We start from the raw sequence: 9,312 nt of genomic DNA, 5'->3' as shown, positions 1-9,312 counted from the left end.
TCCTAAGGCACATGTAGAGGCCCGTATTTCTGGTTCAATAATTTTAGCAGGAATTATATTAAAATTAGGAGGATATGGACTTTTACCGTTTATACTTATTTTTAAGCAATTTTTAATAAATTTGAATATTTTTTTATAATAATTTGTTTATTAGAGGGTTTTATTGTTTCTTTAATTTGTATTCGTCAAAGTGATATAAAATCTTTAATTGCTTACTCTTCTGTTTCTCATATAAGTTTAGTTTTAGCGGGAATTATAACTTTAAATTATTGAGGATTATGAGGAGCTTTATTAATAATATTAGCTCATGGCTTATGTTCCTCAGGTTTATTTTGTTTAGCTAAACGAATTCATAGTCGAAGGCTATATTTAAATAAAGGTTTATTAAATATTATACCTAATTTAAGGTTAATTTGATTTTTGTTAGTTTCTTATAATATGGCTGCTCCACCTTCATTAAATTTAATAAGAGAAATTTTATTAATCAATAGGATTTTATCTTTTAGTTTATTTAGTATATTATTTTTATCTTTAATATCATTTTTTAGAGCTGTTTATTCATTGTTTTTATATTCATATACTCAACATGGTCAATATTATTCAGGATTATATATATTTAATAGAGGGTTAAGTCGTGAATATTTACTAATAATTTTACATTGGTTACCTTTAAATTTATTGTTTATAAAATTGGAATTTTTAGTACAATGAATTTAATCTAAATAGTTTAATAAAAATATTAGTTTGTGGTACTAAAGATATAAATAAAGATTTTAGATTATTTGTTATATTTATTTTGTAATATTTTTATATTTGAGATTAATATTATTAGGATTCTCATTATATTTATTGATTATAAATTTAACTTATATTTTAGAGCTTAATTTTATAATATTAAATTCTACTAATATTTATTTTGTTGTTTTGTTAGATTGAATATCTGTGTTGTTTATAAGTTTTGTTTTATTTATTTCTTCTATAGTAATTTTTTATAGGGAGGAATATATATCTGGGATATTTATAAAAATCGATTTATTTTATTGGTTGTAATATTTGTTCTATCTATAATATTATTAATTATTTCACCAAATTTAATTTCTATTTTATTGGGTTGAGATGGATTGGAATTAGTTTCTTATTGTTTGGTTATTTATTATCAAAATTTAAAAAGTCTTAGAGCTGGAATATTAACTGCTTTAAGTAATCGAATTGGTGATGTAGCTTTATGGATATCTATTGCTTGAATATTAAATTTTGGTAGATGAAATTTTATTTTTTATTTAGAAATTATAAAGGAAGATTATATTATACAAATAATTAGGTATTTAGTAGTTTTAGCGGCAATAACAAAAAGGGCTCAAATTCCTTTTTCTTCTTGGTTACCTGCTGCTATAGCTGCACCCACTCCTGTTTCTTCTTTAGTTCATTCTTCTACATTAGTCACTGCTGGTGTTTATTTATTAATTCGTTTTAATTTTTCATTTAGTAATAATTTAATAATAATTTTATTATTTATTTCATCAATAACAATATTTATATCAGGTTTAGGGGCTAATTTTGAATTTGATTTAAAAAAAATTATTGCTATATCAACTTTAAGACAATTAGGTTTAATAATATTAATTTTAGCAATAGGGGAATATAAATCAGCATTTTTTCATTTATTAATTCATGCTTTATTTAAAGCTTTACTATTTATGTGTGCAGGTAATATTATTCATAACTTATTTAATTGTTCGTTTTATAGGTGGGTTAGTTAAATATTTACCTCTAACATGTACTTATTTAAATATTTGTAATTTATCTTTATGTGGTTTACCTTTTATATCATGATTTTATTCTAAAGGTTTAATAGTTGAATTTATATCAATAAATTATTTAAATATTTATATTTATTTAATTTTTCATATTTCTATTGGATTAACCGTTTCTTATAGGTTTCGTTTAACTTATTATTCAATAATTGGAAGTTTTAATTTTATGTCTTTGCATATTATTCAAGAAGGAAGAATAATTATATTAAAAGGAATAAGAGGGTTAATTTTATTTGTTGTTTTTAGAGGTAGATTATTTTCATGATTACTTTTTTCTACACCTTATTTTATTTGTTTAACTTTTTTTATAAAAATATTAACTTTATTTGTAATTATAATTGGAGGGTGGTTAGGGTATGAATTAGCTAAATTTAAACTTTCTTATCAATTATTAACTTTAAAATTTTTAACTTCAAGGTTATTTATAAGTATAATATGAAATATGCCTTATTTATCTACATTAGGGGTTAATTATTTACCGTTATATATAGGAAAATTATATTTAAAAATTTTTGATCAAGGTTGATTAGAATATTATGGTAGTCAACAGATATCAAAAAATTTGAAAATGTTAACTTTAATACAATTATTTTCAATTAATCATTTAAAAATTTATTTATTATTATTAATATTTTTATTATTAAATATTTACTTAAATAGCTTATAAAGAGTGTAATTTTGAAGAAATTAAGGAAGTTAAAGACTTTTAAGTATTTATAAGAAAAAATCTAATTTTACAATGAAAATGTAATGTTTTTTTTTAAACTATATAAATAGAAATAAAAACAAAATTTCATTGCTTAAGAATTAAGTTAGAAGCTTATTCTTAATTTTCTTATTTCTTTGATTGGAGAATAACTCATTTTGATCATTAACAGTGATAGACCTCTTTTTGGATTCAATTAAAAATAAGGATTTATATAAAATCAAACTTTTAAGTCGAAACTAAATACAATATTTTGCTTCTTATTTAAGATAAATTGATTTATTCAATAATTTTTAAATGCAACTTAAATGTTATAATTAACTATTATCCTAATTAATTCAATTTAATGCTCCTTGGTTTCATTCATGGTATAAACCTCACAGTAAAATAAAAATAAAGATAATTAAAATTATTGAATAATTTATAATGTTAGAAATTTTTATTGTTATAATTAATGGTAAAAGTAAGGTAATTTCAACATCAAAAATTAAAAAAATAATTGCAATTAAGAAAAAATGTAGTGAAAAGGGAAGACGAGCTGAAGTTTTAGGATCAAACCCACATTCAAAAGGGCTTCTTTTTTCTCGATCATAATATCTTTGTTTAGAAATTAAATTTAAAATAATTGTTAGTAGTATTAAAATTAAGCAACTTATTATTATTAATCTTATTAAAATTTTAATTACTTATACTAGAATCTAGATTTTTTGATTGGAAGTCAAATATAATTTTTATATTATATAAATTATCTACCTCATCAATATATAGAAATATATAAGAATAATCATACTACATCAACAAAGTGTCAGTATCAGGCAGCTGCTTCAAATCCGAAATGGTGGATAGAAGAAAAATGATTTAAAAATTGACGAATTGTACAAATTAATAAAAATGTTGTTCCAATAATTACATGTAAACCATGGAATCCTGTTGCTATGAAAAAAGAAGAGCCATAAATTGAATCTGCAATAGAAAACGGAGCTTCGATATATTCATATCCTTGTAGGATTGTAAAGTAGATTCCTAGAATAACTGTAAAAATTAATCCTTGGAGGCCTTGAGTAAAATTATTTTCTATCAATCTGTGATGGGCTCATGTTACAGTTAATCCTGATGTTAATAAAATTAAAGTGTTAAGAAGAGGAATTTCAATTGGGTTGAATGTTTGGATTCCTTTAGGAGGTCATAATAATCCTAATTCAATTCTAGGAGCTAATGATCTATGGAAAAATCCTCAAAAAAAAGAAATAAAAAAAATACTTCAGATGTAATAAATAAAATTATACCTCAACGTAATCCTTTAGTAACTAAGAAAGTGTGTAATCCTTGATAGGTCCCTTCTCGAACAATATCCCGTCATCATTGATATATAATTAATATTGTAATTAATAAACCGATTATTAATATGTTATTATTATATAATAAAGGCCATGGGCTAATATCAACTAAGTGAAAAGGGTGATTTTTATGTATCGAGATTAATTTACTTGTTTAAAATATAAAGTTCTTAAAATAGCAAAAACGTAAGATTGAATAATTGCAACTGCTGATTCGAGTGTTAAAAGTGAAATTTGAACAATAATTAGTAAATTTACTGAGGTAATTGTTATTATTGGTCCTGTGTTACCCAACAAAGTTATTAATAAATGACCAGCAATTATATTTGCTGATAAACGGATAGCCAAGGTTCCGGGTCGAATTACGTTTCTAATAGTTTCAATACATACAATAAAAGGTATAAGAATTGGAGGAGTTCCTTGAGGAACTAAATGAGCTAATATATGAATAGTATTATTTAATCACCCATAAATTATAAATCTTACTCATAATGGTAGAGCTAATCTTAACATTAAAGTTATATGCCTTGTTCTTGTAAAAATATAAGGGAATAAACCTAAGAAATTATTAAATAAAATAATAGAAAATAAAGAAATAAAGATTAAGGTTCTTCCTTGCGATTTATAATTTCCTAATAAAATTTTAAATTCTTTATGTAAAGTTATAATAACTTTATTTCAAAAAATATTAAATCGTAAAGGAACTAATCAAAATAATGGAGGAATAATTCTTAATCCAATTAAGGTTCTTAATCAATTTAATGAAAAGTTAAAATTTGAACTAGGATCAAATGATGAGAATAAATTTATTATCATTTTCAATTAAAATTTATTTTATTAGTTTTAGTTTCAGTTGTTTCAATTTTATAAAAAAAATTAAAATAATTTAAATTATTAAAACAAAAGAAGATTCTTAAAAAGAAAAATATTAATGTTAATCAGTATAATGGTATTATTTGTGGAATTAAAAATTATCAAAGTGATTATTTTAGCTTGACAAGCTAATGTTATAAATTAACTAAATTTTTCATTAGAAATATCCGTTATAATATTATAGATGATAGATATTAAAATTCCATTGCTTAATTTCAGCCATCTAATGATAATTCAATTATTTTAATAATTCATTTAGAAAAGTATTTATGTGAGATTTATGGCTAGATCCACAAATTTCTGAACATTGTCCGTAAAATAATCCTGATCGATTAATTGAAAATCTTGTTTGATTTAATCGTCCCGGAGTACCATCAATTTTTACTCCTAGTGAATGAATTGTTCATGAATGAATCACATCTGCAGATGTAACTAATATTCGAATATATATTTGATTCAAAATGGAATTATTACCCGGTTTTCTACATCTAAAAGACGAAAATTAAATGAATTTATATCATTAATTGGAACTATATATGAGTCAAATTCAATAGTTTTAAAATCTGAATATTCATAAGATCAGTATCATGATGTCCAATTGTTTTAATAGTAATTATTGGGTTATTAATTTCATCTAGGATGTAGATTAATCGAAGTGAAGGAATAGCAATAAAAACTAAAGTAATAGTTGGTAAAATAGTTCAAATAATTTCAATTAATTGACCTTCTAATAAGTAACGATGTAAAAATTTATTAAAAAATAATGAAAATAGTAATTGTCCTACTAAAACAGTGATAATTACTAAAATTATTAAAGCATGATCATGAAAATATGATAATTGTTCTATTAAAGGTGATGCTCTATCTTGTAATATGAAACTTTTTCAAGTTGAAATTTCTAAAAAAAGTTTAAACTTTATGTTTGGGGTTTAAGTCCAATGCACTAATCTGCCATATTAGAAATTAGCAGATAATATTGATAATTCAGAATAACTGTGTTCTGCTGGTGGGTTAAATTGTAATCATTCAATTGAAGAATTCATTCTTAATGAACTAATTCTTTTTCGTTGTATAGAGAAAGCCTCTCAAAAAATAAATAATAAAAAAATTACTCTAATAAGGGAAATTAAAGATCCAATTGATGAAACAATATTTCATAGAGTAAAAATATCAGGGTAATCTGAATATCGTCGTGGTATTCCTATTAGTCCTAAAAAATGTTGTGGAAGAAATGTTAAATTTACTCCAATAAATATAATAAAAAATTGAATTTTTAAGTAGAAATTATTTAAGGTTAGACCCGTGAATAAAGGGAATCATTGAACAATTCCTGCTATAATTGCAAATACTGCACCTATAGAAAGAACATAATGAAAGTGGGCTACAACATAATAAGTATTATGTAAAACAATATCAATTGAAGAATTAGCTAAGACTACTCCCGTTAATCCTCCAACTGTAAATAAAAAAATAAATCCTAGTGTCCATAATTTTGCCGGTCTATAATTAATTCTTGATCCATGAAAAGTAGCTAATCATCTAAAAACTTTGATTCCAGTAGGAACTGCAATAATTATAGTAGCTGATGTAAAATAAGCTCGAGTGTCTACATCTATGCCTACTGTAAATATATGATGAGCTCAAACAATAAACGCTAATAAACCAATTGCTATTACAGCATAAATTATTCCTAATGTTCCAAAAGCTTATTTTTTTCTACTCTCTTGTCTTACAATACGAGAAATTAAATCAAAACCTGTGAGAATTGAAATATAAACTTCAGGGGGTCCAAAAAATCAAAATAAATGTTGATATAAGATTGGGTCCCCACCTCCAGCAGGGTCAAAAAAAGAAGTATTCAGATTTCGATCAGTTAATAATATAGTAATAGCTCCTGCTAAAACTGGTAAAGATAATAGTAAAAGGATTGCTGTAATTACAACAGCTCATATAAATAAAGGTATTCGATCTAAAGTTATACCTTTAGGTCGTATATTAATTACTGTAGTAATAAAATTAATAGCACCTAGAATTGAAGAAATTCCAGCTAAGTGTAAACTAAAAATGGCTAAATCTACTGAAGATCCTCCATGTGCAATATTAGATGAAAGAGGGGGGTAAACTGTTCATCCAGTTCCTGCACCCCTTTCTACAATTCTTCTTATAATTAGAAGAAATAAAGAGGGAGGTTATAATCAAAAACTTATATTATTTATTCGGGGAAAGGCTATATCTGGGGCACCAATTATTAAAGGGATTAATCAGTTTCCAAAACCTCCAATTATAATTGGCATTACCATGAAAAAAATTATGATAAATGCATGAGCAGTTACGATTACATTATAAATTTGATCATTTCCAATCAAAGTTCCGGGTCTTCCTAACTCTGTTCGTACTAGTACTCTAAGGGAAGTACTTACTATTCCAGCCCAGATTCCAAAAATAAAATATAATGTTCCAATATCTTTATGATTTGTTGAAAACAACCATTTATTCGGTAAAATGGCCGAGTTCAGGCGATAAATTGTAAATTTATTTATTAATATTAATATTCTTTTACCAAGCCTTATAATCAAGTATGATATTAAATTGCAAATATAAAGGTAAATAATTTTTAAAGCTTAGATCAAATAAATAATCAACTTTGAAGGTTGATAATTTAACTTAACTTAAATCTTTAAAGTAAAGTAAAGTAAATGCATTCAAAAATAAAAAGATAAAATTGTTAAATTTTGTTGGTTTAACTAGATTTTCTGTTATTAAAATAGTTAATAAAGAAAATGTTAACCGAATATAAAAGTATAAGGTAATTAACGTTGTAATGATTAAAATTAATCTTAGAGAATATATTTTATTTAAAATTAAGTTATTAACCACAATTCATTTTGGAAGAAACCCTAAAAAGGGGGGTAAACCCTCTAAAGAAAAAAAATTTAAAATAAAAAATAATTTCATTAATTTATTCGTATTCAATGCATTAAAAAGCTGGTTTAGGTTAAATAAATTTAGTTTTATAAAAAAAAATAATAATATTTAACCTAATAAAAAAATAGATAATAAAATATACTAATCAAATTAAGTAATTTAGAATTTATTATTCCTGCGAGTATTGAACCAATATGATTAATTGAAGAATAAGCTATAATTTTTCGTAAACTTGTTTGATTTAATCCTAAAATTCCTCCTACAATAAAAGAAGTAATAATTACAAATGTTAAAAATTGGGTTATACTTAAATTATACATCACTAAAATTATAGGGGCTAATTTTTGTCATGTTAATAAAATAAGTCCGTTTATTCAATTTAATCCTTCTATTACTTCGGGAAATCAGGAGTGAAAGGGAGCAGCTCCTAATTTTGTTAATAATGCTGAGTTAAGGGTTATCATTAATCAAGTATCAGAATTATTAGGGATATCATCTGAGGAGATTAATGATATAATTACAGCAAATAAAATAATAGTAGAGGCTAAGGCTTGGGTAATAAAATACTTTAAAGATGCTTCTGCAGGGTAAATATTTTTATTTGATTTTATTAAAGGGATAATTCTTAAAAGATTAATTTCAAGACCAATTCATATATTAAATGAAGAATAAGCTGAAATTGAAATTAATGTCCCAATTATTATTGAGTTAAAGAATAGTATTTTATATAATTTTATTATTAAAAAGGAAAGAAACCTTTATAAATGGGGTATGAACCCAGTAGCTTAAATTTAGCTTACCTTTTTTACACTTTAATATGAGATGTATATTAACTTTTGATGTTAAAAGAAATAGTTTAATCTATTAAGTGTAATTTTTTTGAGGGGTGTATTACACATAATTAATTCTATCAAAATTACCCTTTTTTCAGGCACATCATTATTTTTTTAAAAAACACGTTTTTAGTTAAACATAAAGTTTTTAATTTACCAAAAAAAGTAATTTAAAAAAATTTTTTTTTTAGAAAAAAAATGTGCATTTTTTTGCATTTTTTGCACATTTTTTGCATTTTTTGCACATTTTTTGCATCAGGATTTTGTGCATTTTTTTGTAAATTTTTTTACACTAACGGTAAAAGTCAATGAATCATGAAAATTTTCTTTAAAAATTTCAAGTATATGGGTTTTTCTAATATAAATGTTTAATTAATTAAAATAATAGAAATGTAGATATCACCCAAGAGTATATTTAGTATTAGATTTTTAATAATGTTAATAGTTTCTAGTAACTTTATATAAATATAAATAATAATAATTTATAAACTATTAAACTTATGAATTAATTCGATTGTTATATATATAGAAAACTATTACAAAGTGTAAAGACTTAAATTGAAAATCCCAGAAAGAGCATCATTTAGATCTTATTTACCATATTATTAATTTATGAATGGAGAATTATTAATATTATATTAAACCATAATATATTTATAAGTATATCACGTATAAATTTATAAAAATATAAATTGATTAAATATTAAATAATTCTTTAATTAATATAACCTTTATTTACCTATAAAAAAACCTCTTTTTTTAATAATAAAATAAGGTTTCATATGATTAGAGGATTTAATTTGTTAAAAATTGTTTTATTTTTA

The 9,312-nt window shown here is 23.2% G+C and overlaps 2 pseudogenes; one reads left to right on the top strand and one right to left on the bottom strand.

Moving 5' to 3' along the window:
- Positions 1–900: 900 nt before the first annotated feature.
- LOC130450056 (NADH-ubiquinone oxidoreductase chain 5-like) lies at positions 901–2,481 on the top strand (annotated as a pseudogene).
- Positions 2,482–5,539: 3,058 nt separating this feature from the next.
- LOC130450055 (cytochrome c oxidase subunit 1-like) lies at positions 5,540–8,592 on the bottom strand (annotated as a pseudogene).
- Positions 8,593–9,312: the final 720 nt, after the last annotated feature.

The sequence above is a fragment of the Diorhabda sublineata genome, chromosome 11 (assembly GCF_026230105.1).
Source record: "Diorhabda sublineata isolate icDioSubl1.1 chromosome 11, icDioSubl1.1, whole genome shotgun sequence".
NCBI classification, from domain to species: Eukaryota; Metazoa; Arthropoda; class Insecta; order Coleoptera; family Chrysomelidae; genus Diorhabda; species Diorhabda sublineata.
The sequence above is the reverse complement of the archived record's forward strand: the minus strand, read 5'-3'. Positions and strand labels throughout refer to the sequence as shown.